The sequence below is a fragment of the Camponotus vicinus genome, unplaced genomic scaffold, assembly GCF_025532165.1.
Source record: "Camponotus vicinus isolate PSW18456_S1 unplaced genomic scaffold, iyCamVici1.0 SCAF_2, whole genome shotgun sequence".
Classification (NCBI taxonomy): domain Eukaryota; kingdom Metazoa; phylum Arthropoda; class Insecta; order Hymenoptera; family Formicidae; genus Camponotus; species Camponotus vicinus.
The window spans coordinates 19,999,821-20,012,531 of NW_028141956.1; positions in this window are offsets into that span (position 1 = coordinate 19,999,821).

Below are 12,711 nucleotides of genomic sequence, written 5' to 3' on the forward strand. Positions count from 1 at the left end.
TTGATATATTTTCTTGTTTGAAGCTTTTTTCTATAATTGTTTGGTCGAACGATGATCCAGATTGATTGAGCGAAAGATGGGACATTCTATTGTCGACTCGTACTGAATATCATATTGGGCGGCAATGCGTTACATAATAGTGTAAACTCTGGTAGGTCGAGTCTATCGAAAATGTCTATTTGTTCGGTATGTTTTGATTTAAGCGTTGATTGTGTGTGTGCGCATATCGTTTCGAAGAGTATGAGCGGTTCGTCGTATGAAGAAGCAAATAACGATGGCTGCTTCGTTGTGACGTCACGAGATTGGAATTTTTCCTTTGTTCTTTGAATAGCGTTGCAGTCGAAAGAAAATTGATGATGCAGTTCCCTTTGATCCTGGCAGGATCGCCAAATTTTTGTAGAGGAATAGATGATGAAATGGTCTTCAGGATCCCAGTTTTTATCTACTGGAGAAAGGAATAGCAGGATAATTTGCGTCAGAAAACGCAAATTAGATACAACACTATTCACTTAAATGTCTTGAATTTATTAATTAGCCAAAGCTGCACTCTTACTCGCACATCTACACAATGTTTTCACACTTGTACATCGTTTCTCTCAAATTCAATTAATTGCGCACGTGATTGTAAATGCTAACAATTTATGCATAGGCGATGTACACACATGCCGCGTTCGACTTAGACTGCCGGAGACCGGTGGAATTTGAATACTTACAATATTTCAAATGCGATGGCGCTTTTAATCTAGAATTTCGGAGATCGTCACGTGATATAATTTGAATCCTTAACAGAGATGGACGTGTATATAATTGAAAAAGAAGATTTTGAGGATTTTATTATAGGGATAGATATGGTGAAATCATTTAAATTAACACAGGACGAGAAATTAGAAATCACACAAAAAAAAGATATAAATATAGGAAAAACAGATAAAAGGATTAAGATAGATAATACGGAGCATGAAAGTAATTATAATGAAACTAAACGATATTCAGTAAATTTTAATGAACATATCAAAGAAGATGAATTTAAGGTTAAGCTAGATCATCTAGACAATATAAAAAGATTCAGATAGAAAAATTAATCGAACAATATAAGCCTATATTTGCAAAAGATAAGTACGACATTGGTACGGTAAGAGACTATGAAGCTAGGATAGATCTGATAGTAGATAGATACTGTAGTAAAAGACCATACAGATGTACGATAGAGGATAAAAGAGAAATAGAAGAACAAGTGGCAAGATTGCTAGAGAGAGGATTGATTGAAGAATCCTATAGCCCTTTTGCTGCACCAGTGACACTAGCATATAAGAGAGATGAAGGAAAGAAATCGAGATTATGTATTGATTTTAGAGACATCAACAAGATTATTACACCACAGGCTCAACCATTTCCATTAATAGACGATTTGATAATAAAGACGAGGAACTGCAAATTTTTCACTACACTAGATATAAACTCCGCTTTTTGGTCGATCCCACTACGCATTGAGGATACAAAGAAAACAGGATTTGTAACGCAAGATGGACATTTTCAATGGACTTGTTTACCGTTCGGATTAAAGACATCACCAGCGATTTTCCAAAGAATTTTATCAAACATATTAAGAAAGCATGACCTCAAAGATTTTACAGAGAATTACATAGATGATATTTTAATTTTTTCAGAATCATTCAAAGACCATATAGAACATATAGAAAAGGTATTAAAAGCAATAATAAATGAAGGTTTTAGACTAAAATTTAAAAAATATACATTTGCATCGAAATCAGTGAAATATCTTGGACACATAATAGAAAACAATACAGTGAGACCGATAAAAGATAACTTGATTTCAATTCAGAATTTTCCAACCCCTAAAACTCAGAAAAATGTCAGACAGTTTCTAGGGAAAATCAATTTCTACCACGAATACATACCGAAGCTCGATAATGTTAGATCCGTTACACAGATTATTAAGGAAAGATGTAAAGTTTGTATGGTCAGAAGACTGTGAGAAGTCTTTCACAGAAATAAAAAAGTTACTATGCTCCCAATCAGTGCTAGAGATATTCGATAAAGACTTGCCTATAAGAATTCATACAGATGCATCACTAGAAGGTATAGGTGCAGTATTAAAACAAGTTCAATATAATGGAAAGGAGAAACCAGTAGCATACTTTTCAAAAAAATTGAATGAATCCCAGAAAAGGAAAAAAGCAATATATTTAGAATGTTTGGCCATCAAAGAAGCGGTAAAATATTGGCAACACTGGCTAATTGGGAGAAGATTTGAAGTATATTCAGACCATAAACCGTTAGAAAATATGAACATAAGAGCTAGAATGGATGAAGAATTAGGTGAGTTAACATATTATCTATCACAATACGACTTTCAAATAAAATCTGTTCCGGGAAAAGATAATGTCGAAGCGGATTGCCTAAGCCGAAATCCGGTATTAGAGCCAAACGAAAATATTGAAGAAGTACTAAAAATAGTCAATTTAATGAAGGTAGATGAAATAAAAAAGATCAAAGGGACAATAAAATGATACAGAAAATGAAAGAAAAATTAATAGAAAAGGATGGAATATTTTATAAAAAAGTTAGAAATAAAGAAAAAATAATTCTATCTGAGAAGTTAAGTATAGAATTAATAAAAGAAACACACTCTGAATGATGTCACACGGGAATCAGACAAACAACGAACAAAATATGTCCTTATTATACAGCTACAAACTTAACAGAGAATATAAAGAAAATATGTAAAAACTGTGACATATGCATCAAGAACAAATCAAGAGACCAAAGTAAGTTTGGGTTAATGTCCCACTTAGGATCAGCGACTAAACCATTTGAAATAATGTCTATAGATACCATTGGTGGCTTTGGAGGACAAAAATCAACAAAAAAATACCTCCACCTACTAGTGGACCACTTCACAAGATACGCATTCATTTTAACATCCAAGACACAAAACGCTACTGATTTTATTAAGCTAGTTCGGAACGCATTAGAAACGGATGAAATTAGAATGATATTGACAGATCAGTACCCAGGAGTAAATTCAAGAGAATTTAAAGAAAGAGAGGGATGTTAGACTAATTTTTACAGCAGTCAATGCACCGTTTTCAAACGGCTTAAACGAAAGACTGAATCAAACTATAGTCAATAGAATAAGATGTAAAATAAATGAAAAAGAAGAAAAAAAGGCTTGGACAACGATTACTAGAGAATGTGTAGATAAATATAATAAAATGGAACATACAGTTACTGGCTTTGCACCGAAGTACTTGTTAGATGGCACAGACACAAGTAGTATACCAGAAGAACTAAAAAGAAAAACAAATAAAGATGATTGGATTAAAGATAAAGAACTAGCCTTAGAAAGGACAATAAAATCCCATAACTATAATAAAAAGTTATATGACAAGAATAGAAAGCATCATGAGTACAATACAGGAGACATGGTGTATATAGAAAATGGCAACAAATTGAATAGGAAAAAGCTAGATAACTTAAGAATTGGACCATTCGAAATAATAAAACAAATATCAAACTCCATATACAGAATCAAGACCAGTAAGAAGAAACCAGAAACAAGCTTATTCCACGTATCAAAACTAATTCCGACCTTCGAAGTAGAAGAAAACACAGACGAAGAGGAATAAATGAAAATGTCCGGAAAAAAAAGAAAAAAAAATTGTATATCCTTGCTAACTCTCTCCCTACGGGGGGGAGATGTAAAGAAAATATATTTCCTTTAATTCAAATCTGCCGCGCTCCACATGCTCCGCGCGCCTTTTAATAAACTTACGTTAGATGGTGGGATAGGTATGATGACTAGAAGAATTGAAGATAGATATGGATATATAGCTAGAGAGACACAGAGAAAGATTACGTAATCGAGCACATGTGCATAGAAGCAATATAGAGAATAAAAGTTTGGATTAATTAAGATAGATTGTAAAAGTGAACCAAGTCAGCGTAAATAAAGAAGTGAATAGCTTTAATTGTCGTTTCTTTATTTACAGGTAAGAGTGCACATATTGTAAATAACCATTGTAAATAGTGAATAAATTTTCCTCTTTATTTACAGAGAAACACATCTTGTTATTATTGTCGCTGATACCGCAGCCCAACAGACAACTATCTTATATATATATATATATGTGTGTGTGTGTGTGTGTGTGTGTGTGTGTGTGTGTGTGTGTATTAAATTCCATGTAAATAGCTAGCTACATATATAAATCATAATTCTAAGTTATACTCTTATTGATAATCATTTTTCAATTTTGCTCATTAAGCTTAGTAAAAAATCTTTAAAAATCATTAATTTATTTCTTATATACAGGGCGATCCTGAAAAACGTTATGTCTGTAAAATGACGTATTCCTGACACCATTCTAAGACAATTTTTCCTTTACCAAAATTTGATTTGAAGCGTAGTTTTTGAATTATTAAAGGAAGTAGTTAACGTATGACGGATCGAATACAAGAGGCAGGCAAGGGTGGCGCGATTCACCGTCAGACGCGGGTGCTTACGCGGGGCGCCTGCTGCGATCAGCTGGTCGCTATACACATACAGACACACATGCGAACACATACATTCTCTCTCTGTCTGTCTGTCTGTCTGTCTCTCTCTCTCTCTCTCTCTCTCTCTCTCTCTCTCTCTCATTCGCTCACTCACCTGTAATTTTTTTTCTTTTTTTTACGAGAGAGGGGAAAACGCATTTTATGCATACCCACCGGTCGATCCAGTGAGTTATGTGGGACTCGAGTACCAAGTCGAATTACCAACTCGGTACTCCCTACCCACTAAAAACCCCTCTCTTTTCACGAATTTCCTTTGACACACTGTCCCTCTGACTTCCTGAGATCTGTTTTCACATATCGTCAAAAAATAGTTATCATTACCTTGTTCGATGACTTTTGATGTATTGCTGTAATTGCTTGAAGGAGAAATGAATTTTCCGATAGATCGTACGTTCTCAAATTTAACGTAGATATCACGTTGCAAAAGACAAGAAATCCACACTAAATTATTAACTGAAAGTTTTTCTTCTTTCATGAACTGTATTCTTTTATAAACTTTAACGTAATCACATTTATTTACTCACTCGATGAGACGAGAAATTTACTAATGACTCTATCACTAATCACTATTAATCACTGTCGAATAATAACTGTTGGCGATTAAAAATCACTCGATGAAAGAAACACGCGCGGACACGTTACTACACGACGCGACGACGCGACAATGCGACGATAATTATTCGGCGACTGCAAGCAGTTTTTTGTCATGGTAGGTTGCGGTAGGTTAATGTACTACTGGCGCTATCGAACGCGATCATGTGTTCGATTGAAGAATGCGGTAAACATAATAAACATTTAATATATTAATATTATTATTATCATGAATGTGTGTGATATCCATACATCGTATATCTATTTAAAAATTAATTAGATTAAATAAGTGTTTTTAAAATATTTATTACTTTTACTATTATCATGTAAAATATTAATTTTAAATATTTATTTAACTATTTTATCTATTTATTTATTTATTTATCTATTTCACCTATTTATTTTTAATTATTTATTATCAATGATCGATTTTCGATTGAAAATCGAAATGAATATTAATATGTTAAATGTTTATTATGTTTACCGCATTCTTCAATCGAACACATGATCGCGTTCGATAGCGCCAGTAGTACATTAACCTACCGCAACCTACCATGACAAAAAACTGCTTGCAGTCGCCGAATAATTATCGTCGCATTGTCGCGTCGTCGCGTCGTGTAGTAACGTGTCCGCGCGTGTTTCTTTCATCGAGTGATTTTTAATCGCCAACAGTTATTATTCGACAGTGATTAATAGTGATTAGTGATAGAGTCATTAGTAAATTTCTCGTCTCATCGAGTGAGTAAATAAATGTGATTACGTTAAAGTTTATAAAAGAATACAGTTCATGAAAGAAGAAAAACTTTCAGTTAATAATTTAGTGTGGATTTCTTGTCTTTTGCAACGTGATATCTACGTTAAATTTGAGAACGTACGATCTATCGGAAAATTCATTTCTCCTTCAAGCAATTACAGCAATACATCAAAAGTCATCGAACAAGGTAATGATAACTATTTTTTGACGTTATGTGAAAACAGATCTCGGGAAGTCAGAGGGACAGTGTGTCAAAGGAAATTCGTGAAAAGAGAGGGGTTTTTAGTGGGTAGGGAGTACCGAGTTGGTAATTCGACTTGGTACTCGAGTCCCACATAACTCACTGGATCGACCGGTGGGTATGCATAAAATGCATTTTCCCCTCTCTCGTAAAAAAAAAAAAAATTACAGGTGAGTGAGCGAATGAGAGAGAGAGAGACAGACAGACAGACAGAGAGAGAATGTATGTGTTCGCATGTGTGTCTGTATGTGTATAGCGACCAGCTGATCGCAGTAGGCGCCCCGCGTAAGCACCCGCATCTGACGGTGAATCACCCTTGCCTGCCTCTTGTATTCGACCCGTCATACGTTAACTACTTCCTTTAATAATTCAAAAACTACGCTTCAAATCAAATTTTGGTATAGGAAAAATTGTCTTAGAATGGTGTCAGGAATACGTCATTTTACAGACATAACGTTTTTCAGGATCGCCCTGTATATATATATATACATACATACAGGGTGGGCCATTTTAATCCATCCACGGGAATATCTCCTCAGGTAGGGCCGATAGCGGAAAATGCCTCAGACAAAAGTTGTATGGCTTGAAGGGGGCCATAAGATGCTGTCATTGGTTTTACCTTGAAAAGTCGTTTGAAGGTCACGTGAAGGTCACCTCCAACTTTTTAAATGGGAGACCCTATATGCTTTTACATATTCTTGTAGCTTATCTCGAGGGCTTTCCAAAACACTATAATTAAGTTAGTTTTCATTCAGTACTTTCCAAGTTATTAGGCTTGAAATCATTTCTTAATTTTGCATAAACCATAAAATATCTAGCAAGATATTCATTTTTCGATTATCTTACTTTAATACTTTTATGTACAAAATAATGAGAGGAATCGATTGGTGTAAAGAAAACACATAGTTTTTGAGAAAGAATATGTAATTGTTAATTGCAAATTACAAATATAAAAATATAAAACATAATGAAGACATGTATCTATGGAGTTTTCACAATATCTTATTTTGTAATAGTTCCTGCAATTTTTCATGGGCGTTAAGTTGTTGCTCGTCTACTTTTAATCTTCTTTTTTCGATATCGAGTCGTCGTTTCTCATTTTGAGCTGCTAGCAGTGCTGCTTCTGCTTGTTTCATAGAAGCTTCTGCAGATAACTATAATAATAAATGTAACATGTGATTACTACTATATAATACCCACTGTTTCTTGTACAATAATTAGAATTTCGTAAATCATCAAAAAACAAATATTACCTGCATAGCTGTGGCGTGATTTCAGCAATGTGTGCGAATTGCTCACGTGCATCTTGCAATTGTATTCCGATTCGTTGTTTGTTTGTTCTTGTAAAATAAAAACAACAAAGTTGTACTAGTAAATAGATAATTAGTAAAAAGAAATTCATTCAATATTGATATTAAAAACGAGTATACGTATGTTGTATAAATGTCTACTTACGATTATATAGTTTTTTTATTTCGCTGCTGAAACTTGTTCGATGCTTTCAAAGTATGATCTCCAGTCTTATTTTGTAATTGGCCAGCAGTCTCGTTGCAATGTACAACATTCAAGTAATTTAATTCTTGAGATGTAGGTTCGAGGTCATTAAACAGTTCTTCAACTGTTTCAAGAAATGAAATAATGCTTAGTATGTTATTGTAATTGTTACGTCCAGACTCTGGAATGGATGGGCCGTATGGAAGGACGCAACTTACTTACCCCGTGACACACTTTATTCGGGCGTGTGTATGGATCGGGTCGAGCGAATGTGAAGGGCCTGACACAGGTCAGCGACCGAAGGTCTCTTTAACGCTGCGTTTTTAAGGCTATTCGCTCGGTGGTCTCTTTTTGGTAAAGGAATTTAATCCTTGTTATGCGGGATGGGACTTAGTGTGATCTCAGGATTTAGGGAAGAGAACGGGTTAATAAAAAAAATAATTAAATTATGCATTAAATTAAAAATACATATATTATAAAAAAAAAGGTAAAGGAAGAAAAATACATCTTAGCACTTATAACTATGTGTGTGTGGGTATCTGTGCGTATGTATATATTCTCGCGGGTGTTACAATTGTTCGGAGGACATCAATCGGAATATACAAGGGGATTGAATCTACAATTTAGTTCCGACTGGAGGATACAATGTTATATAAATAAATGTGGCATAATGAGTGAGCGTGTGTGTGTTACAGGAAATGGGAGGAATTATGTACAAATTTATTTGGTGAGGGGGAGAGGTGAAGGGGTCAGGAATCTTCAACTCTAACTGTGGAAGGGGGAAACCTCCTCCAGAGGTCTTGGATAGGAACACCTAAGGGGAGCTGATAACCCGGGAGGTACCAGGGGATGACGGAATTGGAAGGGGCGGTGGTTATGTGATTAAATAGTTCTTGGTGGTCGACTGGGCCTGGGTCCATGCAGAATGCCCCTTCAGGTATGCGGAAATCGAGGAGGGGGAACTGGGTTAAAAAGTAGGTTAGTGGATCGGAATAGGCAGGTTCAGAGGTTTCATTAAGGTTAGAATGTTCCGGAGGGTCGATAGGGAACTCAGAGTCACAGGAATCTTCCTCTAGTTCTGGAAGGTCTCTCGCGAAGTCTTCAAGAGCTTCCCCGAACTCAGAAGATTCGGAAGGGTCACCGTTAGAAGGCAAAGGTGGGTCCGAGTCAAAGGTAATAACGGGTATGGGGGAAGGAGAGGGAGATCTTAGCGAGGGTGCAGGCGAGGGGGAAAGAGAAGGTCCGAAAGGCAGGGGAAAGGGGGGGAGGAGATTGTTCTAGAGGAGTCGGGATAGAAGATCGTAGGGGGCGAAGGAGGCGACTGGACGGGGTCAGCGGGAGGTATGAAAGGAGAAGAAGAATGGTGTGGAGAGGAGATAGGGGAGTAATTAGGTACAGGTACTCCCCAGTCTAATCACCCTCCCCCGAGGGTGATTAGATTGGTGTGCGATAATATCTGGTTTTAAAATATTAGCTGAATCGATAGTTGTATTATCTACGGGATCGCTATTAGTGGATTGAACTAAGGATCGAGCCAACTCCTCTCTCAGCCGTCTGCTCCATCGATTCCGCCAACGTTTTATACCCGATCGCGAGTTGCGACGCGGCACTAACAAAAGTAAATATGCGCGATTTTAAATACGGAAGTTACTTAACGGGGACGGATGATTGTTTGGTTTTATTAGCACACAATTGGGAAACGATCTTTAAGATCCGTTTATAGTTCCATCCTTTCATTAAGGAAATAAGCAGTTACGAATTTTGAAGAAATAGTTATATATATATATATATATGTATAAATATATTGAGAAGGAGATTAAAGGAAACGAGTGGACTGGATTACTATTCAGAATATTTGGTGAGGACAGAGGAATATTCGCGGATGTCTATTCAGAAATCCTGAGCGAATAAATAGGAGTATGCGGAGAATTATTCGCGGATGTCTATTCAGAAATCCTGGGCGAATAAATAGGAGTATGCGGAGAATTATTTCCGGATGTCTATTCAGAAATCCTGGGCGAATAAATAGGAGTATGTGGAGAATTATTCGCGGATGTCTATTCAGAAACCCTGAGCGAATAACTAGGAGTTATAGGGGAAGAGAAGAGAGATTGAATTGACAAAGAGAAATTATAATTATCGATGGTTAGTATGGGATTTTAATTAGTCGATCGTATTATTGATTAACTCTTATCACGTTAAAGATTTATAGATCGAACCCTTTTAATTACTTAAAGATCCTTTCGTATTTGGTAATCAGTGGGAAAGGAAAATATTAAGAAAGACTTACTACTTATAGCGAGTGTAGGAGTGTGCAAAAGGATTTAACCCGGACAGAGTTTGTACCACGATCGCACGGATGGACGGCGTCACAATTGTAGAACAGGTGGCTCGGTTGGTCCCACGGTTGAGGCACTTCACTCACACTTCGCGTTTTCGATCAGTTAATTTAACTCGAAAAGAGAAAATTTCCTCGTAGTCAGACGGACAGATTTTTCTTTTAATACTGCGGAGAAAGCTGAATGTTGTCGGAAAAATTTGAATACGGAACTGTGCCTCGCGTCTTGCGCTCAAGTTTTTAAAGTTATTGCTCCTCCTCTTTTTTGGATAGTGGGAATCCTTTTTGGGCGAATGAGATAATTTCAGTTACTCCCTTCTTAAGGGCAAGGAGGCTGATTTTGGAGGGGGAGGCGTTTCTAAGATTTTTAATAGGTTGGCGCTTTTGGTTCAAGATTTGGCTCTATCCAGCAGAGAGTGGGAGCTTAACGGACAGATTTATGACTCGCGAGAGTCTTCTCGCGTTTCGGCTAGCACTTAAGGGTGGCCAGGCGAATTGTTTAGTTTCCCCTTTTTTTTGATAGCCCGCCTAGGATACTGCAGCCCAGAAGAGTTTCTGATTTCATGATCAGCTCCACGTAGGAGCGCTATAAAAAATTTCATTGCGGCTCTGATTCCGATTTTTGTTTAGAATTCTAAGTTCCAACGACTGGCCATCCTTAGCTCTAACTTTTCTTATTTATTTATTGCTTCGAGTCTCTTGGTCTCAGATATCCGCTGCAAGGATTAGATATACGTATGTTTATCGTTGGCGCGATTCTTAAGAAGGATCGCTTTGTTTCTAGAGTTTCAATGGTTCTAACGGACGTCCCAACTGTAAACATATGCGAGTTCGATTTTATTACACTTTATTTTAGTGGAATTTCTTATTTATAGCGACAGGCTATCTACGTAGTCTAGGCTTATTTATTATTTTTCTTTTCCTTGGTTCTCAGATATTGCCAAGAGATTACCCGCGCACGTGGTTATCGTATAGTTTTTGTATGGTTTCGAAAAAAGAAAAAATTCGCGACGTCCATCGGACGTAACATAACATTATAGTTAATTTCAATATACACTATCAATATTGTAAATCCATAATATATGCGATATAAATAACGAATCTGCAGTACTAGCAGTAATTATCGGAACGCAATTTATATTCTTAAATCAAGATATAATGTTTGCAATTTTAAAATTAAATTTTCTTACCATTTTTGTTACGCATATCTGTGTGTTCAATATTTTCATTATTTTCAACATTTAAAATGTCTGCAATAGATGTTGTTGCTGGTAGATGTTGGAGGATTTCGTCATTTCCGCTTTCTAATTGTAGTTGATATTCCTGTAAAAAATACGTAATAAAATCTACATAAAGCAAATTTCAAAAGATCTATAAAAAAGTAATTTATATTTACAGCTAATTTATATTAAAAGCACAACATATCAATAACATTTGAAATATGTACCTCTTCCTCTGGAGTGCTATCTGGACAATCAAAAGCACCTTGCACATACTCCAATCCCATAATGGCAATAACACGCTGTTCTAATTGATCTGCATTAATCGGAAAATTCCCAGTTCCGTTTTTTTCACATCTGAGCTTTGATGCTTTCTTAGATGCATTTCTTTTCATGTCTTTCCATACCTGAATAAGTGATTAATGTATACTAGTAATAATAATATGTACTAATAAATAATATAAAAATACAATAAAACTTAATATAATATTATTAATTATATAATACTATTAATATAAACTTATCTAATTTTAAATCTTTCTGTAATGTTATAAGACAAAAATATGCATGCATAAAAAATAGAGAAATTAAATACAGTTTGCCATTGTTTTGTTGTTTTAAGGTGATTCGATAATGCATTTAGCATTTTTGCTACTTCTTCCCATTGCTCGGCATGGTGAATTTTTCCCTCTTTTGTTAAAAATTTCCCAGCAGCAAACTCAGAATGAGATTCCATATATTTGATCAATTCTTCATATGGCATTGATGTCCTTATTGCACGGCTTTTTTGGCACTATACATAATTGGAAATATTGAAAGAGATAAAAAAAAGTTGAAAGAGATCTAGATAACTATTTGATTGTTGAAAATATAAATAAATAAAAACGTACCTTCCTTGAGAATTCATTTTTGCCTTTTAATTAGCGTAACTGAGTTTTAATATTACTTATTCAGACGAATATCAGTTGTGATAACAGAAATATCGTTTCTCATCAAAAGAAATGTTTTTATCTCGTTATCATTATTATTGCACTCGAATGTCGCTACTCTAGTTTACTTTCTTATGTTGCTTCAATGCTATTTGAAAACTATTATTTCTCACTTTTTATCATACCTGTATCTTACCGACAAACTCATACCGATTACTGTCGCTTGCAACGACAACCATCGATACGACATATATACAGAATAGTCTTTATGTATAGATGTCGGTCGTGCAACCGATCGACGTCGTTACCGTATCGAACCGACAGTTATCGGTAGTAAGTTACAGAATATAGCTCCTGGTAGGAACTCTTTGTCAATCAAGTATTACGCAATATTTACCAAATAAAAAACACCACAAGTGGGGTATAAAATTTTGGATGCTTTGTAATGCAGTATCAAAATAATGTATATCTTTGGTAAATATTTACCTTTACACAGCCATCCCCAAATGGCTTGACCTTGACATATATTGTCAAGGTCACTGCCCTGAGTAACATCCAAAAGGTTTTAA